This window comes from Scardinius erythrophthalmus (genome assembly GCF_964197995.2).
Source record: "Scardinius erythrophthalmus genome assembly, chromosome: 5".
In the NCBI taxonomy this organism is placed as follows: domain Eukaryota; kingdom Metazoa; phylum Chordata; class Actinopteri; order Cypriniformes; family Leuciscidae; genus Scardinius; species Scardinius erythrophthalmus.
The window spans coordinates 13999546-14026606 of record NC_138225.1 but is presented as its reverse complement, the minus strand read 5'-3'; the positions used below and the strand labels follow the sequence as shown (position 1 = coordinate 14026606).

At 37.0% G+C, this 27061-nt stretch overlaps 1 protein-coding gene across 1 annotated transcript in view; it reads left to right on the top strand.

Moving 5' to 3' along the window:
• The first annotated feature begins 3785 nt into the window (after positions 1 to 3785).
• The window catches only part of tenm1 (teneurin transmembrane protein 1), a 176975-nt gene continuing 153699 nt past the window's right edge, over positions 3786 to 27061 (top strand). Inside the window, exon 1 of the mRNA XM_081367090.1 lies at positions 3786 to 4161. The gene's annotated coding sequence lies outside the window, so the exon portion shown is untranslated. The remainder of the gene's footprint in view (positions 4162 to 27061) is intronic.

Below are 27061 nucleotides of genomic sequence, written 5' to 3'. Positions count from 1 at the left end.
TATATGATGTGACAGACGCAGGACACAATGCAGGTTTTCCGAGAATGTGGTTGTGAGTCCTGAAATTTTACAGGTGTGAGTTCGGTTATAGAATGCGATTATCACTCCCGTAAATAACTGAACTTTGTGTGAACGTAAGTGTATTAAAGACTCAAATACAGGACTGAAAACAGTATTGTGTTACTTTGTGATTGAGAAGTCTGGCATACATCACAGAGAGAAGAAGATTGAATTATGACATTTTAAATAAAAATTACAAGGTACAAAAATAAAATAAATAAAATTGATGGTCATTCACATAAAGATCAGTAACAAGCATTTGGAAAATAGAAGATTGGGAGAGTATTTAACATTCTCACTTTGTATATAGTAGTAATGCCATTTTGAACATATCTGTAGACAGTGCATACATCAGTAATGGCTTTTTGGATCATTATGGCTGTTTACTGCTGCAGAGATACTAACACAGATGAGACTCAGGGCCAGAACCAAAAGTAGATGTCTTTCTCATTATATGGACACTTGCACACACTCAAGCCACACACAGATAAACACTCCCAAGAAACCAACTGACAGATCAGAGAGGAACAGGTGCATGCTGGGAGATCTGTACAATCAGTTAAGAGAGCAACTGCATGTTGTCAGAGTACAAGCCAACACACGCACACACACACACACACACACACACAACCTTCTAATCTTCAGGCTGAAGTCTAATCATCTGTTATTTTCCTGTCATAAATAATGGATCTAAGTGTTCAGAGAGTCACAGATTCACTCTTTTAGATGCTAATGTTAACTTATTCCCCCTGACGATTTAGTCAGCACAGACACACACATTAGAAAAAACACAATAAACTACACTGGAAAAACATCTTACAACACAGTCTCGCACATACAAACTTTCACTTCAGAAAGTGTGCGTTACTGCTAAATGCATTAAACCCATGTTTAAGCACTCTGTCCTATCCATGAAATGGCCTCGTCTGCATAAAATTACCCCCCGAATCCTTCAAATGTGGTCAAAGGCATCCAGTCACAAATAAGAGGCACCACACACTGCTAACAACCTGAAAATTGCAGAAAGTGCCTCTGATGGTTTCTGGAAGTTTTTTATTTATTTTTTTGTTTACATGGTTCCCAGTTTGATTGCTTTGAACAGCATTTACCTTACACTGTCAACAAGTAACCAGCAACAAGTACAACATACTAGTAAAACCATGCAAATGTGATGGGCAGGCATTATGAGATTGACAGTGCACACATTTTTGCAAAACAAAGTATTGCAAAAGAAAAATCAATTATTAAGCAAAAAAAAAAAAAAATGCAAACAAAAATAATTGAAAAAGAAAAACAAAGTATTGAGAGAGGAAAAATACGTTTTGTAAAGAAAAATAAAGAATTGCAAAATAAAAATAAAATAGAGCAAAAAATATGTATATAATTAATGGCAAAGATCAATGACAGCTGTAAAAGACGATAGTTTGATCCTATTTTATCTCTGCAATAGATTTTTAGCAAAAAGCAAAAAAAAAAAAAAAACATGGCCATACCAACTTATTCATTTTGCAACACTCCTTTTATTTTGAATTTCAGTCAGGTGTGAGCTCGCAATTTCGTTTTCCCTTTGCGCTCCACTTTTCTGTGCATTTCACTTAGCGTTTGCCTAAGTTAAAGAAGTTAGAGATCAGTTAAAGTGGTGTTGATTATTAGCCTTAGGCTACTCGCTAACATGAACTGTCTGAAATAGCAGCTTCTGCTGTATATTTCTCTCAATGTGCACATTTGTATAGCATTAAAATGTTTATGGTTTCGTTTTGTTATCTAAATGTGTATTAATAGCGTTTGCTTAAAACCTGTTATGCGGGAGGACGCCAGCACACTGAAGTCATTGTTTATATTAATTCAAAATTAGTGCTAGTTTTAATGTAAAATAATGTAATTAAATTGACAAATCATACATCATTTAAAAGGTCTAAGAATCAAACTTATTTTTTTTACTTCTATGATCAAGTTCTTAAAGGGTTAGTTCACCCAAAAATGAAAATTCTGTCAGTAATTACTCACCCTCATGTTGTTCCAACCCTGTAAGACTTTCGTTCATCTTCGGAACACAAATTAAGATATTTTTGATTAAATCTGAGAGCTGGATCACTCCTTCATATAGTCTTCTCTGTAATTGAAACTTGCCGGCTCAGAAAGTTTTTTTATTATTCTTTGCAAAACTTATTTTTTCTCTCTCTAAAATGTTTTTATTTTTTTTATTTTTTTTATCTTTCTTTTACAATTCTTCATTTTTGTTTGCATAATTTTTTTGGCTCAATACTTTTCTTTTGCAATACTTCATTGTTTTGCAAATATATGTGGCATGGATTTGACTCCATAACATTTAAGTGGCTGAATTTTAGCTTATGTTTTTGTCTCTCTCTCTCCAAATGTTATCAGATATACAGTGATCAGAAATACAAATCTTTAGTGTAGGGTATATTGGAATTGTGTACTTTTACATGCATGATGTGTCTGCAAAATAACTCTGGAATCTTGCCTATGGCACCAAAAGGTCAGAAACGGCTCTGGCTCTAGGTCTTCTAGGTCTGTTATTAATGTGTAACACTGCATGTCAGTATAAAGTCCTATTCACACCGCCAGAAACTTTGTTGCCACATGTCACCAGCTATGGTTGGTTTCTAGTGAACGTTCCTACTCCTAGGTGCTGATAATGAGCGTGTTATTCTGTTTAAAAAGCAAATCAGTTTTAAACAGCGAAATAGCCAGCTTTTATTGAACATGAGCTCAGGTCACCTTAAAAAGATGCAACACAATGGAAAATACATTAAATGTTTATATATATGATTTACTATGACCTTGGCTGATCACAGATATGCTTCCATTGAGTCATTGATATATGTATTGATGTCCAAACACAACAGATTTGTTTCCATTAAGTCTTTGAGCATATTGATCCCAAGTACACACACACACACACAGAAAGAGAGAGGCTAGCTATACACATAAACTACACAATTGTTTGTTTCATGGTGGAGACTTTCTTGGAGATTTTCTACCAGGCTAATTATTGTTTATCCCCTAACCCTATACCTCAAACCTTGCAGTTTTACATTTTTTATTAATACATTATTTAGTATGTTTATTTAAAAAAAAATTGTGTGGGGGCCACTGTCTGGTACCCACAATGAATGTGATTTTGGGTTTACTCTACACTTGGTGCCTGGCCCACATGCTGAGGAAAGCAAGGGCCCTTATAGGCTACTAACAGCACAAACTCTCAGTAACAGTAATGTTTTTGAAATAACTAGAGGTACTTTTCCAATAACGTGTTTTATTGTAGATGTTTATCTAACTGCTCCTGATTGTGATTTTGAATGTGATTTTGAATGAATGTGATTTTGGGTTTACTCTACACTCGGTGCCTGGAATGAATGTGATTTTGGGTTTACTCTACACTTGGTGCCTGGCCCACATGCTGAGAAAAGCAAGGGCCCTCATAGGCTATACAGCACAAACTCAGTAACAGTAATGTTTTTGAAATAACTAGAGGTACTTTTCCAATAACGTGTTTTATTGTAGATGTTTATCTAACTAGGCCGCAAAACATATTCCTAAACGATTATTGGCAGCGTTTATCCAGTGCAGCAGCGGTGTTATTAGAAAATCAGTCACACTCTGTGGATGTTTCCTCGGCGCGCGCACTGGTCGGACGAGATTGTACTCGCTGGGTCGGCCGCTCGCGCCGGTAAACGCGCATCCCGCTCCCCGCTCCTGCTGCCACACCCCCTTTCTCACGAGCACTGAATGGTACGTCCCGGTGATGCCGAACGTGTCAGACAGTAAAAAATCCGTGAAGACTTGAATTTAAATCCTAACCATTCAGAATACGACGCTCCCTCCGCGTGCGAGTGTGCTTGTGTATATGAGTACCCGCATCCCGTTTCACTCAGCATCCGCTCTCGCGCATTTCCCGGTAACCGAGCACCGCGCTTCTGCCGTCTCACCAGAGTCACCGCATCTCCGACCGAGGAGCTCTGCTTTCTGAAGGATAAACGCCAGGATTCGGTGCCAGACCCTTTTCCCACATATCTACCAGAGATTAAATGATCTATCCGGGGATTTTACACTGAATCATGCTCAGCGTTGACGAAGGTAAGGAGCAGAACCCCGGTAAACATAACCGGTTCTCCATAACTGCGTGTGTTTGTGGGTGTTTGCTCGTAGCCTATACGCTGAACACAAACGTGAATTCAGTTTCTCAAACGAATGACTGCAGTCCATCGCTGTCCGTTTTCTAATAAAGTAAACACTTCTATTTTCCTTATCCGATAAGAAATAGAGAAACCGTTATTGAGAAGAAGCTCGGTCATTTTTTTTCAACCTGCGCAGCACATCTGTGTAACTGATCCCGAGGCTCTCCCAGCTCAGACATCCACAAACATGCAGCCGTTAAAACGGCTTCGGTTCCCATCCATACACCGTGAGACTTTCTCGTTTTAGAGGCGAGCTTTCCCGCCGTCACCGCGCGCATATCATTCTTGACAGTATCGACTGGGCACGAGACACCAATTACCCGCTGCTTGTGAACTTGACTGACTGAATGCGACCTTTACGGTCTTTTACTCTTTAATTGTGATATATATTTCCACGAGTTATGTGAGAGAATACAGCAGACGGGTCTAAATCAGTGTGAGGAGATTTCACGGAGAAATATGAGCACGGTCTCGCGCACGACCGGGTCACCTGCACGTCGCGGCAATTGTACTGGTAAATATTAAAATTGAACGGGATTTTCTCCGTTTTAGCAGCGAATACATACCACCCCACCAGCTGCTCGAATCCTGTGTTTTTCCTATGTTGTTATTCGCTTCCCCGTTAGTGTGTATGAGTGGTCTGCGACACATCTGTGCATTATTCACTCAGTTTCCCTTAGAGAGAAACCGCTGCTAACATTAATAGAGTTGGTCGGGAGTTTAAGTGGCCATGCTTTTGATTTAATTTTTAAGATTATACCAGATGAGAAAGTGGGCACAAGATTTTGTGTGTCATATAATTCAACACTAAATAAATAATTTATAGTATTCTAGACGTTATAGGCAAAAAATAACAGGGCACTCCACTTCTTTGCATGTGTGTGTGTAGCCTATAGACCATATAGGATCATTATTTATTAATCTTAAAATGATTAACACATTTTTTTAACATTGATTGGATTTAATTATACTAATAATACTAGGTCTACTGCTTTTGTTTTAAATTTGAGCATTTGTATCCCTATGCAAGGAAACATCTTATTTTACCTCCTCAGGACCCTCTTTTCAATATTTTACTTAAACAAATTTTAAGTTTGACAAATTTAAATTTGTCCCACATACATTTTCACAATACAGAAACTGCACACATGCAAATAATAGATGTATTTGCATATTTAAACAACTCAGTAGTTTATTAACATAATTTTATGTCTTTTCTTAAAAGAGCAATTGCATGTGTTAAAACCCACAATATTAAAGGGAATATATTGAAGCAGTCTGCAGGATAAATTACATTTACACAGATGATCTCCAAAAAACATGAGTTTAATTAGTTTAATTTGACTACTTAATGTATATGGCTCTGGATTTTCTTGCAGAAGGATACTTATGAGAATGAATATTTGACAGATTTTTAAGAATTTTGTTCGGCTGCAGATAGTTGTAAGTAAAGAAGATATGTTTGCTACTATTGCCCATCCCTCAACATTACATAAAATCAGGCAAAGTATGATTGGTGTTTTAATATGTCAGTCAAACGGCCCATTCATTTCTGAATTGATGGTTCTTTAAGCTATGTAATGCTGATGGTCAAAACTTTGGTTTGTGATACTAACAGTCTTTGTCTAGTGAGAGCAACAGGGTACGCTATATAGTCGAGCGTTTACAAAGAAAGTACCAGCATTAGATGAGAGTTTCTGGTACAGTATTATCGGTATCCGCATTGGCGTGTTATGGCCCACGTTGAACACTGACTAATATAAAATGTGTACATTTTTGTGTGTAATGGTGCTATAATATGTATGTTTTTTTAGCATGGTGATGGTGCATTAGTTTAATGCTTGTTTTATATTACAACACAAATCCAAGTTTGGGTTAAATCACAGTCTTGCTCTATCATTAATGTGCCCTCATGTAAGACACAGGTTGCTCCAGGCACATTATCTCAGCAAGTGGTTAACAGTAAGTTGTGAAAAGAAGTGCTAAATGGCACGTATGAGCATGCAGTATTTTTGTGCTAGAAAATGGTGTGTTTGTTGATATGTCAGTCTGCCGTAGGTGAATTAGCCTGGATATTTTGTGACTTCTAGAATCTTGTAATTATGCCGAAATATCTCTGAAATGCAAAACCTCACACTTATTAGAAAATGGCACTAAATTAAATGTAAAATGCCTTATTATTTTTGCGATTTTCTCTCCCGACCTTTTGATTTATATGTAAGGCTGCCCATATTTAAAAAAATATATATATATTAATACCAGGGATATTAAAGTTTGTCAGTCTGGCACGTAGTCCTCTGAATCGAAGCAAGGCCTTGCATTCTGTACTGGCAGCTAATTTCTTCTTGTGTGGATTGTTGGGATTGGGAACATAAATCCAATACGTTAGATTATCAACATTAGATTATTAGACCTTAATGGAGTGCCATATTTGACATTAGAGATGTTTGTGTTACTCATATTCTCATGCATTTCTAAAAATATATGCTACAGGACACCTTTCTTTTCCCCTTTCGTCTGTCCCTGTCTTTGTCTCTTTCTCCTTATGATGTCAAGATTTAGCAGGGACGGTAGCTATAGTACCCACGCTGGCATTAACCCCCTGCTATGCCTCACCCTCTCTTAACAATAGAGGTAAAGACCCGGAGGGGTTCCTGCCTGCTCTCTCCCACTCTCAGCAAATGCTACAGTACTGCGTTCAGCTTTCATTAATGCCATACTCACTGGAAGAGAGCGAATACTGAGAGTTCTTAGCTTTCTGACAGGCTCCACCGGCTTGAGAAGCTAATACATCATAGGCGTGCAGCTAGTGCAGCCCAAGGGTACTATTGTTCGACGTTTAACATTTATTAACCGACATTTTTAGAAAAAAAATGTTGCAATAGTAATCAATTAATTTCCAGTTGAAAATAACAATGCTGGATGCATATTTTAACAAACGCTTGCAGTGAGGTGTGGATATTAGTGGTTGCCTGATGTATTTGACCAACGTGCAGACGCCCAGTCTTTGTCTGCATTAGTTTGCCATCTTTGTTCAACAGTTCTATCTAATAATAGATACTTTTGTGTAATACTTTTTAATGCAAGTAATCAGAAAATTCAGATGAATACAGATGAATACATTTTATAAACCACACAAACAAATATTTCCAATTTTAGTATTTTAGCAAAAATATGTAAAATTAATTTATTTGCAGCTCACTGTAAACCCTAACGCTCAAAATACTTAATTAGTTTGAGTAGGACAAACTTAAATTAAACTAATTAGTTCAGTCAAATGAACTTTTATGAGTATTTAGCACTTTCTTTTTCTTTCAAGTTCACAGAACTGATATATTTTAAGTAAACTGAACACTTTCATTGTTTTGAGTTTTATGAAATTATTCATTTTAATTTAAACAAACTTAAGTTTAACTGAAACGGCTGGGATGTCTATTTCCCAGCATGCTTTGCCGATGGCACTTGAATGGGAGAGTAAATGCTAAAATTAAGCGTAATATAATGTTTTTTTTTCTGTACAAGATTAATGTTAAGTGGGAGATTGAGTATTGATTAATGTTTTGTTATGCTAATTTAGAAGAATTTCTGTTAATGTTGGTTTTAGGATAGTTACCATCATGGTGACAAGTGGTGCATGCGGCTTGATTTGAGAGCAAATAAAATCTCTATATTGTTGCACTCATGCAGCAAGTGCTGTATAACATACTATTGTTAGCATGATAACGTAATAGTATGTTAGCAAACTAGATTGCTAAAAGTTAATACTAATGAAAGTGTTCACATTGAGATTACATGAAAGTTTTAAGTTAAATGTATGAAATAGTACTCTGATTTTAATTAAATTCTTAATTTGCAATTAAAATGAATATTTATTAACACAACGTTTCGGTCACACGACCTTCATCAGTTCCTTATCTGCTGAAACGACCTACCTAATTGGTCTTGTTATCCTACGCACCTATCACCTGCAGGTGTGCAATGGAGTGTGTTCACTAATTGTTCTTAACTTGAAATGTTTAATTGTTCTTAACTTGAAATGTTTAATTGTTCTTAACTTGAAATGTTTAAGTACAAACTTAAAATCTGCCAGTTCTGCTTACTTAATCTTTGAATTTCAAAACTTAAAAAATTGAGGCAATCAATTGCCTTAAATTTTTTGAGTTCTGCTAACTTATTCGAGTTTAGGTGTGCTTGTGTTAAATAGGCTTTGCATCGGCCACAGTTTTCTATAAAATATTGGCATCGGCCATCAAAAGACCTATGTTCATGATCAACCACCAGTGAATAGGCTCTATGTTCATTTAGCATTTAGTTATTAATTTGTTTGCATAGCTGCAACTGTAATTATGGCAGATCAACCATATGAAACCCAAACCCATATAAGGGTTTATCAAACAGTTTGGTGTCACAAGGGGGAATATATTGGACTTCATTACAGATTAGCCACCGCTGTCAACTGGCCTCAGCTTTGACATTAGCATGTTAGCACTACTCCCTCATGTCTGGATTAATACTGTACTGGAAACAGGGGATTAAGCTGCAGTTACCCAACCCAGATCTGCCAGTCACACAGCCGTTAATTATACCAGCACAGTGTCTTTTGCTTAATACTTCAGTGAAGTTTAAAGCGCTGATGAGCAATAACCAGGGGACCAATCACCAGTGTTTTGTTTTGCTGCATATATCTAAATACTTCAAGGTTATTTGGGCATTATTAAGGTTAGAAAAGGCAATGTATTCAGCATAGTGGAGCAAAATCTTTCGTTATAATAATATGCTGAAACATATTATTACACTAATAGCTCTTTTTAAGAGGAATTCACTACAGCAGGATGTTTATTTACTTGTAAATGTAGGATAAAATGATAATATTAATTATTATTAATATTAATGATAATATTGTAGGTTTAGGTTTATGTTTTTTGCGTGTTCAAATTATATAGGCCTATATATAATGTAAAAATGAAGAAGGTAGCCTAGCTCAACCATTATCCACAAGAAAGTACTATTTACAGTTGCTAGAAAATGCAGCAGCACATTATCTACAATAGCACTTCCATTAATACAGAAGCATGCTGGGACTCTGAGCTGTGCTCGTGGTTAATTATATTTCTTTCCCCCATTCCTCTTTTCGTATCCTCTTATCAGACCCCCAGTGTGAATCTCACTCCTCCTTTACTTCCCCTCTCTTCCTCTCTTACCCTCTTTACTTTGTAAGCCCCCTGGCTTTTATGCCATTCAGATAGATTGTAGTCTTTCTAGGGAAGGTGGTAGTTTTCACAGTCTTGACCCACCCCCAAACTCACTCCAATTCAATAACGGTGAGCTAAAAGTCCTTACACATCTCTCCATGTTAATCTTATTCTTTCTGTTTCTTCATATGACTCTTCCATCTCTGTTCCCCCCCCCCCCCTTTCTTCTCCTTGAGAAGATAAATAAATAATTGAAAAATGAACAAGTTTAAAAATTATCCCTGAGATTCTAGAGGACTGTGATGTCAAAATAGGTGGTGTTTTATCATTCAGTTTTGTAGCTTGGCTTTGTGGTGATTGTTAATCACAGGGTATGTTACAATCACACTGTAGTGCCCTGTGAACTGGATTACACAGGGTGTTAATCTTAACATCTTAAGTGAGATTCCTCATTGTTGTTGTACATGTCAGTTCAAATGACAGTTTATAAATAGAAGATGTGTACCTTGATATATGACTTCATGATATTTACCCATCAGTTCCTTCCTTTGCATCACCTTTGTAACACTCAATGCTTTATTCAGGTTATTTGACCTCGAGATTGGTTTAACTAGCAGTTATGACTGTGTATAAAGCACACCAGATTGGTGACAGCTACAGCATGATAAACTTAAACATTAAGAAAACACAATGTACTCTAACAGTATCTTTTTCAGTATAATTTATAATGGATTGTACCACTATTTTTACATTTGGATTACCTTTGCTGTCAGTTAAGCTAATCTTTGAAAGCATTAGCAATTTAATAACGCTGTCAAATGTAAAATCTTCAGCAATTTCCAAAATTTATATTTTTCAAAATGTGCATTATAATGTTGTGATGTCTAAATTAACTTTTATCATTTAAAACAGTTGATTTTAAATTTGTTTAGCCTAAATTATTTTTTATTCATTTATTTAGACAAAAGGATATCATTTTATTTAAGCCATTTAGTCATTAGCCACAACTTGATTTTTTTAATTATGAGGTCGCACTGGTACGACCACGACCACCACGTTGCCCAACTGATAAGTGCTGCCATTTCTGTTGCATATTAGAAACACCAAACGATAAATGAAATGAAAGCGGAATGAAACTGTGCTACTCATTTGAGTGAGACAGGAATAGCTTCAGGCCGGAGTAATGGGCGTGCTGAAAGGTGTATTGCTACAACAGAAACTAACCCCTTACCCCACACCCTGACAGACAGCTTTTGAGACCACTGATACAGACCTTTCTCCATGCCTCGTACCTTTCTCCACGCCCATTACTCCAACTTGCAGATACCCACACTTGGTTTGGGTCTAGCCGCACGGACCGTTTATCAGCCTGGACTAATAATAGACAGCGCAGGACGAGCTCAGAACAGGTTTACTCGCGAGCCGATCTCAAAAACGTGACACAGTACTACACAGCGCTGGGAGATCCAGTGAGAAAGCATTTGGATTTGCAGCAGAATTATTACCATTGCTGTAGGGCTGGGCAGTATGATGATCATTACCATGTATAAATGTCTATCGTTAGAGATTTTTCTAAATTGTGTATATTGCGAATATAAAGTATATATATATATATATATATACTTTATATTCGCAAATATATTGCGAGCATCAGTATCTGTGCGTTTGGTCTTAAAGTGACAGCAGCCTAATATACCTACCTGCTGCTTTTTAGCTTTAATAAGAACATGAATTATTCATGTTCAAACAACCTTTTGAGAGTGAAATTCAAGCACTTTTCAAAGATTTTCAAGTGCTTCAAACAACGTTTTACAGCACTTCAAAGCTCTAAATATATTATTGAATTTATATTTAGACATTATGAAATCACTATTATTTTATCATGTATTGAAGTATGAAGTAAGGAAAGTCACAAAGTCTCAAGAAAAACAAAAACTTTTCTTCAAATTGAGACTGAATTATAAGTAAAGAGCTCCTTTTATAATCACTGAAGCTGTCAGTTCAGTATGATACTAGAGAAGAACAATGGTAGTCTACATTTAATAAGAGTAGAATATTAATAATTACTTTGCTATAAAAATTAGGTTTTTGTATGTTTCTGTTAACATGTCGAATGTTATTATGTTAGGCTACCCCTGAATTATCATTTTAATATTGTGCTTTCCTAATATATGGTTTACAGTGTGTCATTTAAATTAATTTAAATATGTAACACACAAATGTATTATATTTTTATACATTTGAAAATATAATGTTTTATGTCATATTTATATTTTGTAGTATACTTAAAGCCCTGATCTGCATAACTCTGCATGTTTTTAGATGACGTCGCAGGTCTTTTTAAGTGAAGGAATTTGGGTTACACTAAGGCGTCATTGTTACAGTGTAATTATATATTTATTAAGTACCGAGTAATAGTAATTAACGACATGTACTTACTATAGGGTTAGGTAGGATTTGGATTGGGTTGAGGGTTAGTTGCATGTAATTATGCATAAATCACTGTTATTACTGTGGTAAATACATGTAACAATCTCGATTTAGTTTTTCTATATTTATTAATTTATTAAAAATGAACTTTTTAAAAATTACATTTCTTGTTCAATGAAACTAATTCACTATAGGAACTGTCTTCCTCTAAAAATAAGCTCTAGAAGTGTGTGATAAATGGGGTTTCTAAGACGCACTCATTAAGTCTCAGATATGTGTGTTTGAGAAGCATGGACCCTCATCATTCTCATTGTCTTTCTCCAATTTGTGAATAATGTGAATAAGATTGAGCATGTAGAACATGTCTCAGCGATGACCAGATTGACCGAGCGGCTGCACTCAGCTGAATGATTATATTCATGTTTTTAGATTTTTCACTCCTAGTTATTTGAAATGCATGAAAAACCACAACACATTTTATTTTACGTGATGGAAAGCAAATATTCTCTGTCTACGCCGCGCTATCCTCCAGCACAAACATATTATGTGTGAATGATATTTAGCATATGTCACAGCAGACTGTAAAAATGCTTTTTTTTTATTGGTTTAACCTTCTGTGCGTTTTAACCTTACTGTGTGAATTTATTGCGTTTTGTATTGCGAACTCTTTTTGATAGTAGGTAAATTGGAAACAGTAATGTATCTCTCTATCTACCTCTGTTAAATTACACATTTTAAAAGAACTGAAATGGCATAATATGTTGGGGGGGAAAGCGTCCTCACTCTATAGGTCAGGCCACACATTTCCATCCATTTTAAAAGGTTATGCTGCCTTTCAACACAATAGGTGAAAAAGACGCATTGTCCAGCTCGAGCACCCATAACAGTGCCCAGCAGACATGGCCGTACAGCTTGATTTAATGACACATCTTACATTGCAGGTTTAGAGTAATTAACATGCTGATGAGACATTTTGGAATATATTCTTATTGTAATCAGCAGACTCATTTGCAAAGTAAGAAACATCATACAGCAGGGTGCCGGGGTTGGTTACTTGTCATTTAGCAGATGCTTTTATCCAAAGCAACGTACAGTACACTAATTTCAGGAGCGACCTGGGATCAGGTACTATCTTGCTCAAGGGCACCACATTGACGATGGGTCTCAGTAACTTTCCACAGTAGCTGTCCTTTGCTGAGGTGTGACCTGCAACCTACGTACAGTAACCCGTCCAGGTTGTCCAGGACAGTGAAGAGGTGACAGGAAATCATAGGAAATGGGTGGATTGTATTTGGAATTAACACAGGCTTCAGGTAATATCTCTGACAATCAGTCCATATTGTTAACAGTTAAAACAGCTAGGGGGTCCTTGGTGGTTCTACAAGGGGTCTGCCAATTATTGTTTTGTCCCATACTAATTTTTTTTTTTTAAAAGGGAATAGTTCAGCAAAAAAATTAAACATTTCCAAATCTCGTATTACTTACATACATTCTTGTTTTGACCATACAATGACAGTTGATGTGGTCCAGTGTTGTTTTGCACCCTGCTGACTTTCATTGTATGCACAATAATATATTTTCTGTGTTCCAAAGAAAGGCAAGCTTGTAGATTTGGAACTACATGAGGGTGAATAATAATAATAATAATAATAATAAATGACAGAATTTTGAACTGTCCCTTTTAAGTTAAACATCTTAATTTAAGAAGCTGAATATGTTTCACTCTGGTGCTCATAATAAAACGTTAAATTAAAATGTAATCTAAAAGTATATGACTCATAATCATTATTATACTGGCCTGACAATGTACGCATCATATATGTAAACACGTTATGGTACCATATGCGCTTTTGAAATATGAATTAGTGTGCATAACTTAGGTGATATTGCAGTATTTTATCACTGTGATCATAAATATTAAAATGCTTGATGATTCTCTTAGCTGATGCTCACACTTAAATTCTCTTATGCAAAGCATTTGCTGTAACAACCATTTCTTAAAGAAAGCTCTCTGGCTTCATTGATGAAGCCCATCGAGTGATTAATCAAGCACATGGGCATGAGTTTTGTCACAACACAGTCCTCCAATCTGAAGTTCTTGAGCCACGCTGTAATTTAAGTATGATTGGATTTTAGTGCGTTGAGATGATTAGGCGTTAAGGAAAGAGTTTGCTATCAGTGAGACAGCCTTTAAAATGGGCCTTGTCAGGCTCTCATCTGTGCCACTGCAGGTGCTTTGTTAACCTGTAATAAGGGCACTTCAACGGTTCACCTCAAGACCGGACTCCAACCGGCCACCTGTTGTGGAATGATTAGGGATAATTGTACTGTAAGTGTGTGTGTGTGTTTAAAGAAGCCTTAAGCCTGTAAAGCCCTCACCTAATCACCTGTAACTGCTTAGCCAAAGATCTCTGACTGATTTGGGTGTGAGATTCAAAGCCCTGTAGACCTGATCTGATTCCACTGCTGTACCGTTTCCCTCCAATGCTTCTGACATGGATTCTGTTAAGAAAGCATAGCCCTAGACCTGAAATAAAGCCTTCTGGACCATAATAAATATTTTGTTACACTTCTCACTTAATTTGGTTCATTTCCTCGAGCTAAGGTCTGTTTTTCCAATGCACTATTGTATATTTGTATTCCTCCTCACTGATTTGCATACTATTGCATTCTTAATGCAAAGCCTGTATTTGAGATCATATCCACTGTATTTCACTACAGTTGATATGACCTCACAAAAAAAATGACACCCTCAGTTTCTATGACAATGACATAAGTAGCGATGTCACACCGATCAAGCTGAGAAAATGCAAACAGCTGAATAATTTAACAAGTCATCTCACCACACCGAATCAAAGGGGTCGCCACTGAAAAGTGTTTTTCATCTGGGGGGACCACATGAAAAATTAAGATTCTTGAAAGAGAAAATATAAAACATCTCGCTGAATCATTGTTCACTTGTTATTGTCAGGGACCTCATAAAGCTGTTCATTTAAATTTAATATTTTATAGTATTTAATAGATATAAATTCACATTCTGCTGCATAATTAATGAAGCAGGGCTCTTTTTATCTTCATACAGCATGATTATTTTGGAGAAATGTGGCAGTGTTGAAATATCACATTGTGAAATTGTATTAGCCTATGAATTTTTATCAGAGCCACCGTTTGCATGCTTGACATTAAGTGTTTTTGTTGTTGTAGAGATTATTACGGATGTGTGCCGGGAATGAAGAGAAGCACGTCAGGGTCATGGTGGAAATGCTTCGGAGAGGTGTTTATTTAGTATTAAGAGGCCGATCAGACTGAAGAGGTTTTGGAGTAGCCGATGGGTCAGTTTCTGTCGTGCTAGAGTGCACTGATAGTGCTCTACGGGAGCTCCTTGTGTATCTGTGCACTCGTCGGGAGTTCTCCAGGAGATGGGGGTTGAGGAGGCGGAACATGAATTCAGAGTGTCTTGGAGAGACTGTCTATTTGGTTGCTTCAGCATAAACCTCATCTGTTTCTGTTAGATTGAAAAAGAGGTAGAGAGGACTAAGGAGCATTACTTGTCATCTTGTGTAGCCTTAGCCTGGCGAGCATGAATCGACTCCAGCTATGCCCGTCTCCAGTCTTCAGCTGAGTGTTGTGGTTCTGTCCAAGGTGCTAATGCAGTGTGTGTGCTGGATTGGTGCACAGGAGACCTGAGGAGACGCACTCAGGACATCTGACCTGAGTGAGTAAGCACTCTTACAACTGATGAAACAACTAGACATGAACCATATCACTTATTAGTTGATTTTTTTTTTTTTTATGTACACTACGGTTCAAAGTTTGGGGTCAATAATTTTTTGTTTTAAAAAATATATATTTTTATTCAGAAAGGATACATTAAATTGTTTAAAAATAACAGTAAAGATTTAGATTCAAAAATAAATGCTGTTCTTCTGAACATTCTATTAATCAAACAATGCTGAAAAAATATTAAGCAGCATAACTGCTTTCTACATTGATAATAAAAAGAAATGTTACTGTCACACATGCTGTGTATATAATCCAAAAGACTATGGAAATTAAAGCAAATGGAGTTTTAATGAACAGAGTAATACACTTACCATATCAACATCAACGCAAGACAAAGGACTGAAGAAACTGAGGGTTTAAAAACATTGGGATGGTAATCAACAGAACAATGAACAGGTGAGGACTAATCAGTAACCTTAGTAACAAACAAGTGCTGGGAAAACTGATAAGAAAGAAAACTAGGTCAAACCAAAATACACGGACAAGAATTCAAGCAAAACAGATCATACATCCGACAGTTACTTGAGCAGAAAATCAGCATATTAGAATGATTTTAGCGTATTAGAGGATCAAATGACACAAAAGAATGGATTAATGGCTGCTGAAAATTCAGCTTTGCCATCACAGGAATAAATTACATTTAACAATTGAAAAGTATTTTTTTATATTCTAATAGTATTTACAATACAAAGTTTCACAATAATACTGTGTTTTTGATCAAATAAGTATAGCCTTGGTGAGCATTAGAGAGATAAGAGCCTTTTAAAAACATTAAAAAAATCGTACTGATCCCAAAGTTTTGATCAAGTACTGAATTGTATCAGTACTGTTCGATATTGAATGTGTTGGATGACATTGAATATTTAATTCTACTTGATAATTTCCCATATTTTGACAATTTTATTACATCAGCTGCCATCTACCACACAGACTTAGGCCCCGTCCACACTACTGCGTTTTCGTTTAAAAACGGACACCTTTTGCTACGTTTGCACCTCCCGTCCACACTAAAGCGGCAAAAACGGAGACCCAAAACGGAGAAGTTTAGAAACGCTGCCGACCCGTTTTTCGTTTTGAATCTCCGGAGGGCGTTTTAGTGTGGACGGGTCAAAACGGAGGACTTTAGAAACGATGACGTAGTAGAGGCTCACGCTTGGCTCTATGATTGGGTGTCAGCAGTCATGGCGTATATCTTTGCTAGCAGCTGTTGTCCAAGTAAATTCTGCATTTTACAATGCTATAACTGCCTACATGCGCCGGAGTCAGGCTATTATTCGAGCGATCTGTGACAATTCCCGTGTGCAGCGGTGGTATCGACCGTAGGCCTACATGGAGCGTCGGTTTTGGGTTAATCCGTGAAGAACCAGCGCATGGTGGGATAATTTTATCAATGAAGTTGTGTTTACACCGGCACGCGCATGCCCAGTGTTGGTGAATGGTCACGTGATCCACGTTTTCAGTCGTTTTAATGTGGACGGAAATCAATTCTAATACGCAGCTAAAACGCTGGTGTGGACGGAGATCGTATTCGTTTGAATTTTCTGTTTCTAAACGAAAACGCAGTAGTGTGGACGGGGCCTTAATCTTTAAAAACTCCAATAAATCAACAACACTGTTAAATATAATCTTTAGCAAATCCCAAAAGGAATATCCATTTTTCATATTGTACAATACAATGTAGTGATGCCTAAATTCACTAGTAGCTTTTTAAAATGATTGGTTTTAGTGTGATTTTTAGTTTTAGACAAAATGGTACATACTTTTGATATCAGACAGTTATTTGCAATAACATGAAAAAATTTGTAGCTTATCTGTCAACATTTAATTAATATTAGTGCATCCCTAGAAATAATGAGTTTACAAATAAAAAAACATTCATCTTATTTAATATGGGAGAATGTTAAAGAGAGAAAGAGAGAGAAAGCAAATTCAGTCTCACAATGGGAGAGCTTTTTAGGCTGACATGAGCTTTTTATACAAATTAAACTGTCTACAGCATTTAGTTCTAAATGTGTTTCATCATATTATTTTACATTGAGATATTTTTCCAAAGTGCCCAATGGGATAAAAACAGCAATGGAAATTATATTTCTCCAAAATGACTCCAAGCACAATTGCATCATAAACTCTCTCCAGCTTATGAAATTATTGATGTATTTATTCCAAAGCTCGTGAGATCAAGCAGAGAGGACAGTACTGTAAGTTAGATCTGAAATTCAATCTTAATTGAATTGGCTCATTATGGGAAATTCAGCTGTATTATGCTACATGCACAAAGAAGTTACTTGCAAATGCGAAACAGTATGAGTTGGTGTCCATTGCTTATAAATGTTTAGAAGGTTAAAAACTGGAACTGCCCTCATTCAAAAGCCTCCTGCATCTCAGCAACACATGAATGGCTGAATTTATGAAAGCGTTTACTGCCAGACTTCTAGAGCGAAATGTCTAAGTCTGTGATTTGTAGAGGTTGTAGATACTTTCCAGTCCATTATATGAGTAGAAGTACATGTGAAGAAAAAAAAGTGCCATTTGCTGCAGGCGGTGGTAAATGCAGCTTGTATTCAAACATTTGAAAACGTCCAAGGTGTCAAACAGGAGCATTTCCAAAGATGATTTACGCATTAGAAATATGAGGTCCCTCATCTTCCTGCCTCTGTCAGTGTCGTTTGTCGCAGGGTCTTTTAGATCAATGCAGAACTGTGAAACTCAACAAAGACAAATTATGGAAAGGGATCTCATTTGCGATATGCCGCGAGGAGGGGAACTTCATTTATGAGCGGAATTAATAAACGCATTTGGAATTTGAATCGGAACGTCCCCACGGGCTCTGGATTCTAAACATTCCATTAGTTCGCAGGAATGCTGTTGCGTTCAGATAAACGGACTCAGCTGCATGCCGAGTTTATTTATTCCTGTCCACCAGCTCATAGAGATACCGCGCTCGGAGGAAGTGCTCTGGTTGCGACATTAGTATGCAGGTACGGCATGATCGGGCTGCCGATCAGCTTTGCGGGTACCGATCTGCACCGGTTAGGTGGCGAATGGAGGTTCGGTCCCTGGTCCCAGGTGATTGTGATCCATGAACTGGAGAGTTACTGAGATCACAGTGTTGCTCTATTACCATTGAGCCCTTGAGCTGGACACTGAACTCCAGGATACCCCAGAGGCACTGTCCCTGCAATTAGTGTACTGTCACTTTGGATAAAAAACCTCTAGTTAATGATCCAGGGAGATGGTCTGACATGAGCAATGTAACTGGCTTGAAACTGAGAATCCGGCTCTGGGTGAGGAGCTGGGGAATATCTTACAGTAGATGCATGATTGAACAAAACAACGGTGCAAGCCAGCTTCTCAGTTAAAACCGTGCGAGGTGCGTTGGGCGGGGGTGAAGGGGGTTGCTGTATTGGATTGTTTTATCCTCAGTGAACCTGTAGGCGGTATGCACTTCCTGTGTTCTGCGTTCTCCACTAAAAACGTAATTTTGTACGTTTGCATTCTCGTGTCAATGTCGTTTGTACATTTGGTGGTTGTTATTGTTTGTGTAGGTATACGCAACCCCTTACTGTTTTTGCTCATCTGAATCAATCTCCTGAGAATAACTTGATCGCTTCTCTCTCCTGTCTTTCGCTGTCTCTCTCTCTCTCTTTCTGAAATGCTAATTCATTCTCTCACTCATTCTTTCGTTCTGTCAGAGTGGGTGCGTAGGAGGGAGAAATGGCTTCTCGGGGAGAGGAGATAAACGCTGGTCTGAGATCAGTAAAATGGAGACATCTGGTAATGAGAGTGACTTTCATACACCGCAGAGACCTTGCTATGTTTTTTTTTTTTTTTTTTTTCTGATGCATTGAAAGTTTTACAAAAGCATCACTCCGCAGTAGTTTGTTTTGTTTACCCTGGTTTAAAAGAAAACACTGCTTTGTGCCAGAGTGTTTCAGATGTGCGTTTTATTGGGTTTTTCGAATGGTAACTGTTTTGGGGCGGGGTTTCATTAGGACGATTGATTGAGTATTTCAGAGCGCAGAGCAGGAGTTCATAGCTGAATAAATGCCAGACTGAAAGAGGCTGTCCCAGTCTGTCCCCAAGCATAACGGTCACCTCAGATTTCTCATCTCATGAAGGAAACTCAAGTTTGAAGGATGGTTTTCCTGAGAAATATCTGAAGCAGAGAAAAGAGAGGGAGATGTGATGTATATGTCACCCCGTCCTTTAATTAGTCAGCAAAGGCAAAGACATTATTGCTGCACTCCTCTGTTCTAGTCTTGGTGAGAGTCAATTCAAAACAAGTAATGAAAGAACAACTGAGAAAGACATAAAAAGGCACTGGCACAGAAATGGCAAGAACAGAAGATTGGAGAGAAAGAGAGAGTGTCATAGGGAGAGAGAAAGCTTTTCAGGTTGACCGTGACAAGGTGAGAGATAATGATAGAATCCAAACCCTAGAGAGATGTGTGTGTGTGTGTGTGTATGTGTGTGTGTGGTGTTGGGGCTGATATTCATCATCACGGGTCAGGTGTGTGACTTTAGTCGCTCTATTGTCTTGAAAGCTCCCAGTGAAAACAGGTATGAAAGAAAGTTTAAGGGCAAAACACACGGGCCACAGGTCAATCTTGCTCAACACATACAGATTCTGACCGTTTTCCAGTGTTCGTGGGTTGTTATGGTTGTCGATTATGGCCATGTCTTGAGCTCACTCAAGCGAGGGAGAGGAACTTAGTGCACAGAGACACTGAAAACAGAGGAAGAGGATTTGGCACTGGGTCAAAACACAAAACTGTTTGAAACAAGCATGCCTGTTTAAAACCTAATCTGATTTTGGGTATTTTACCTTTTAGTAACAAATGTATTTTAGGCTCCATTTTATTTATGCATTTTAATTAGGCCTGGGCAATAAATTTATATTTTGGATCCTGTGATACTTTTTTCAGGATTCATTGATGATTAAATAGTTAAAAAGAACATAATTTATTCAAAATAGAAATCTTTTCCAACAATATCTTTACTATCACTTTTTATCAATTTAACACATCCTTGCTGAATAAAAGTATTACTTTCTTTAAATAAAAAAAATAAAAAATACTGATCTCTAACTTTTGAATGGCAGTGTATATCGTTACAAAAGATTCCTATTTTAAATAAATGCTGTTCTTCTTTATCTTTTATTCATCAAATAATCCTGAAAAATAATAATAATCAAGCAGCACAACCGTTTCCAACATTGATAATAAATCAGCATATTAGAATGATTTCTGAAGTATCATGTGACACTGAAGACTGGAGTAATGGCTGATAAATTTTTGCTTTGCATCAGAAATAAATTATATTTTTTAAAGTAAATAAAAAAAAAAAATCATTATTTTAAATTGTAATAATATTTAACAATCTTACTGTTTTTTTTTTCTGTATTGTTGATCAAATAAATGCAGGCTTGATGAGCATAAAGAGACTTCTTTCAAAAACATTAAAAATAGTTATGTTTCCAAACTTTTGACCATACCAGCTGTCACAGACATTCCGTTATCTTTTTCTTAGTTACACTTTCATGGACTTTTAGTTTGTATTGTTTAGTTCCTATTGTCCTTTGTTTAGTTTTCTGCCACTAATGAGTTGTCATGGAGATTCATTGAATCATCTCAGGTGTTTGTCATTAATTGCCCTCATTTGCCTTGTAGTTGCAGTCTTTTCAGTTCTCATTTGTCTGGCCACATCAATGTATAGCGGTTGTGTTTTTTGGCCTTCCTTGTTTGGATTACCTTCTGCGTGGAATTGTAAAGCCTTTTGACCCTAAACCTTATCTTTCTGTGATTTATACAACCCAGTTGTGACACCAGCATCATACATATCACAATGATTAATGTGCTTCTTATTTAAGGACCATTTAAATTCCTAAAGGCAACGTCAGTCTTTTTGTTTCACATCCAGTTCTCGATGTTAACGAGTGTAAGAGCATCAGGATGAATATATTTTATTAATATCTTTGATTTAAACATCTGTTGTAAAAATGAAAGTGATTTTGAGCTCTCTGTATGAACGAATCTGTGTCTGATGTCCGTGTGGCATTTTACACGCTTGAAAATTCTATTTACTCACCCTTGACTCTGACTTCCATAGTAGGAAAGAAAAATACTATGGAAGTCAATGGTGCAATTAACAAGTAACAATTAACTAAATGTATATATTATATAACTTATTTACATTTTGTCAAAATTTTAAATATAAAATTTTAACTTATTGCCCAGCTCTAAATATAAAGCATCCAACTTGGATTCACCATCTTCAGTTTTATTTTATCATTAATAACTATAACTACTATAGATAGCCTACATTTTAATGCTTTTTAAATAGAATAGTGCAGAAAAACACAGGATCAACTCCCAGTTTCATTTGTTATATAATACTATCATGTGCGTTATACCTTTTCAAAGTTTAACCATGAATATAGGCAAGTATGATGATGTATTACAATTATTTGTTAGACGACATTATGAGGCATTATGAACACCTTTATACTCAGGCTTCTGGTAGAGTTTGACATTTTTATTGAGTCGTGTATAATTCTAGTTAGTTTGTTTAATTGATTTTTATTGCGTTTAATATAGTATCATGTCATTTTGTGGGATTTCTGTGACTGTTAATTTTTCTATTCAGTCAGAGCGCTCAGGAAACGGGCTCTGTTTCCTGTAAGCCGTGTTGTCTACTAAATCACTCTGTTGACATACACACCTGCTGGATGAGAGTTTAAAGATAGAGATCACACCCCAGCGACATCTAATAATAATGTGCAAAAGTCAGCCCCAGGGAGCAGGAGAGTTTCCTCCCAGCATTCTCTGACCGCAGGTGTGCGTCCCCACATGCCTTTTAAATATAAGGCCGCTCCCATGCAAACATGGGTGGAATAAAGCAATGTTTCATTAGTCTGGAGTGCTCCAATAATTCTAGATCTGGGTTGCGATAGCTATTTGTATACTGCATGGTATCAGATTGGCACAAGCAATGCTATTATTTCTCTGGTGGAAATGAGATTTGTATGTTTTTGCGCTTATTTACTCTCGAACATTATCAGCGGACCAATGAAGGAAATTGCCTTTTTATTATTGCAAAGGTTTACGTATTTATGTCATTAGTAGCGACACCTGCAAACTCTCTTAGTTCATTCCCACTGAGGAAGAGAAAGAAAAAAACGAGATGGGGAAGAGAATGATTTTCTCTTCATGCTCCTTATCAGCAGTGAAGTGTTACGTTCAGCCCACAGAGAGACAGACAGCAAGAATAGAGTCTAATTAAGTCTCTTAGTGATCAAAAAGTGTGCGACTGTCTCCAGTGTGAATGACTCACACACATCAACACACACTCTCTCTGTCACTTCATCTCTCTCCGTGGCTTTATTTTGTTAGCCCTAAAAAATTTGCATTCTTTAGATGTTGCCTTTATATTTATGCCTAAACCAAGCACTGTATTTGTGTGTGTGTGTGTGTGTGTGTGTGTGTGTGTGTGTGTGTGTGTGTGTGTGTGTGTGTGTGTTTGAGCATAGACTCCTACGTTTTTACCTTGTCAGCAATTTCACAATTGGAAGCAAAAAATCCTATTTGTCTGTTGCTCATCAGGGGACTCTATATGTGTGTTTGTGTGTGTGTGTGTGTGTGTGTGTGTGTGTGTGTGTGTGTGTGTGTGTGTGTGTGTGTGTGTGTGTGTGCATGACACACATTACATCCCTTTCATGTGTGAGTCAGCGTGACTGCCATCCGAATGATCAGAGGCCGACGTCCGGTGATTGAAGGGGAATGTGACACAAATGGAGCTGACCAGAAATGAAAGAGATTGTACAACATCATTGAAGGCTGCCCTCCAAACATACACGCATAAAAATTTACATAACTTTCAGACATATTTTTTCTCTTTCTGTGCTCTCCCCTGCTGCTGAAACAAGCGCACGCACTCGCAGTATAAAATGTGTTCCCCCCTCATTATTTATTCAAATTCAAAAATAATGATGCCAGCATATAGTATAGGCTGCAAAGCACACACACATATCATGTGTTGGCCTAGTTCTGATCATGGATATTTGGCTGGTGATGAATGCTGAATTCTTTGTTTACAGGATTAATCCTGTAGGGGGTGTGTGTATATACATGAGTGTGTCTTTGTGTGTGTGTATGCGTGCGAATGTGTGTTAGATAATTCAGTGATTTAACAGTAGCCAAATAAACAGATGTGTATGTATGTATATATATATATATACACACAGTATATGTGTGTGTGTGTGTGTGTGTTAATAGAGATATTATATAATTATAATTCATTAATTTATTAATTAATTTTAAATTGTATAATTAAAATGTATGTAAATGTGTACATATACAAAGATGTTGGTCTTGGTCTATAACAACAATAACCTCACATTTTGGATCATATTATATTTTTTGAGTCATGGATCGGATCATTTTTTGGATCAGCAAAAAAAAAGTGTGTGTGGAGTGTTAATGTAACTTTGCTTTTCATTCCTTAAAGCCCACTTTAAGTACTTCGATACCACAGCAAAAATCTAGCTTTTAATAATTAAACATTATTAAAGACAAATGAACAGTCAGTAATAAAATAAGCACAAATACACAAATTGCAACCATAGATAAATACAGTACAATGTAAGTTACAAATAAAGTAAGATCTAGCAGTAGTATTCAGGTACAAAAAATGTAATAATTAAATGTAAAAACACTATAGTGTTATATTTATAGGCTCCTGTCACTTAAAGACCTCACGAATAGGGTTGGGTATCGTTTCAATTTGATCGATTCCGGTTCCGATTCTCCTAATATCGAATCCGGTTCTTATCGATTCTTGTTTCCAATTAAGAAAAAAAGGGCAAATACTTGAAGAATAACTATATCTTGCCACTTTTTAGCTCTTACCAATAAACTGCCAACTTTCACCACAAATCTTGGAGCATTCATCCAGTTTTACTTTGCTCATCTTCCCCGTCATAGCTATAGTGAAAGGAGTCTCTTCAAATAAAGATTGTGTTGATTACTCCAGTAGGTGGCAACAATCGACTGTTAAATTTTGTTTTCATTGAATTAGCCTATTCATTCAAGAAGATTTGAGAGATTTATTCAAAAACAGTGAATCATCCATTAATTAAACAGGTATTTATTAATGATACACTGAATTAATTATTTTAATTATTATTATTGTTTTAAATAAATACATGTTATTCTGTGTAGTTTGATGTATGTAATCATGAACTCCATTTTAACAAAAACGATTTTAAACCAAATAGATTATCAGTTTATCCTGAATTATGCAGGTCTAAATTGGAGTCGAATGTTGGCTCATCTATATGTTTTGTACCCGAGTGAGAGATGCTGCTGTTGCTACTTTTAGCTTTATCTGGTGTGTTGTTGCGGCTGGGAGACTCCATCGAATCAAACACGGTGCATCCTTTAAATTAATGCTTCATCATATTTAATGTGCTTCCTCACTTGCATTAAATTTCCTTGTTGCATGTGTTGTATTTTTCTATATTATCGTCGTTTTTTTAAAAACATAACCAAACTTTTGAATGCTTGCTGCGGTCAGTCATGGTGAATGTGACGTACAGCGCATATGCGTAATAAAATCCTATCCCTGTGGGAGCCTGGTCCTGGCAGATCAGTACAGCTGTATTCACCAGCACCACGCGAGAATGACTGAGAAAGTCAGGAATTGAAAAGCGTAATCGAAATGCGTGCGTCTTATCGAATCCCCGGTTTTTGGAAATTTGTTCTATTTGTTCTAAGTTCTAAAATGAACCGGCTCTCGAAACCCAACCCTACTCATGAACGGATGCAATATAATGATACACATCTGATTTCTTTCTCAACTGTTTTACGCCACATAAGACATAACTGAATGTGTTTACGATGAATATGTTTTTTTTTTTTACATAATTTTGTGTGTGTCCTTTCGAGCGCAAGGAGACGTGAAAGAGGAATCAATTCTGTGTATCTGAAATGCGCCTCTGTGTGTGCGTGCTTCGTGTGTGTGCGGCTGTACACTCAGATAACAGTGCATGATCGTGTTTTCTTTCGCCTCTTCTTGCGCTGGTTTAAAATCATAATTTAAAGTGTGTAAATTAAAATCATGTGCAAATGATACATTTTCACTCAATGAGGTCCGTATGGATAACGGATCAACTGCGATCCATTATACCCCTAGTCTATGTGACTGTCCAATAGGCATACGCTGTAAGAAAAAAATATTAGAGGGAACATTGTCCCAAGGACTGTGTGAAACTGAACTTTTGTGATTGAAATATCAAACAATCTGTATTGTCTTCTTACACTTATGCTTTAACTCTCCTCTTCCATCTCTCATTATGTGGTGTCTGTGTGTATGCTTTCACTTGATGCTTTTGTCAGGTTATGGGATTCATAATTCATAATATCGGTTAGGAGCATCACTCACTGTGGAGGGACCTTTTCTTTGTATTTGTCTCACTGCCTTCTGTCCCCCTCTCTCTCTGCCTCACACTCTCCTTCTCTCCCTACGTTAGTGATTAACCCTCATGCTCAGCAAACTCAAACACCTACACACTCCATATGGGTTCAGCTCACTCTCCACTAGATATCACTTTATTTTAGTTCAGGCTTTATTGAACATTGGCGTAATGTCATTTGAACACTGGTGTAGTTTTTAGCCCAAATAACCATGTTGCAATAACAGTTTATTGTGTATAAATAGGATTAATGAAATCTGTTTTGATAAACTGCATGATAAACTCTCACTCTTACTCACACACACACACACACACACACACTCACAATAAAAAGAGAAACATTTGTTTTGAGCTTGAGCAGAGCTGACAGTTTTTGAAGGACAAGCTTTTAGCTCTCATATCACTCACTCACACACACGCACATCAGCTAAATGGGGCTGTGAGCCACTGCAGTGTGTGTGTGTGTGTGTGTGTGTGTGTGTGTGAGACGGAGTGTTTTCACTTGAGTCGCTGGCCAGAATTAGAAACACTTCAGAAAAGCCCTCCAGAATGAGCACACCCAGATACTTTAACAGGATCGAGAGAGATGGGGTGGTGAGGTGACAAAAAGCATTTAGATACACAAGAGTATAGAATACCATTAGAGAGAAAGAGAGAGAGAGAGTGAGAGAGAGAGAGAGAGAGTGAGAGAGAGAGAGAGAGAGAGAGAGAGAGAGAGAGAGAGAGAGAGAGAGAGAGAGAGAGAGAGAGAGAGAGAGAGAGAGAGAGAGACGGGTAAGTGATGAATGTAAACATGAATAAAGGGGGCTGCGATCTAAGGGCATGGTCTAAAGCGCACGGCGCAAGTTCACTTAGGGCGTGTCTGAAACCACTTTTGCTAGTTTAACAACGGGAAAAATGGTTGGCGCTCCAGGCACGTGGTC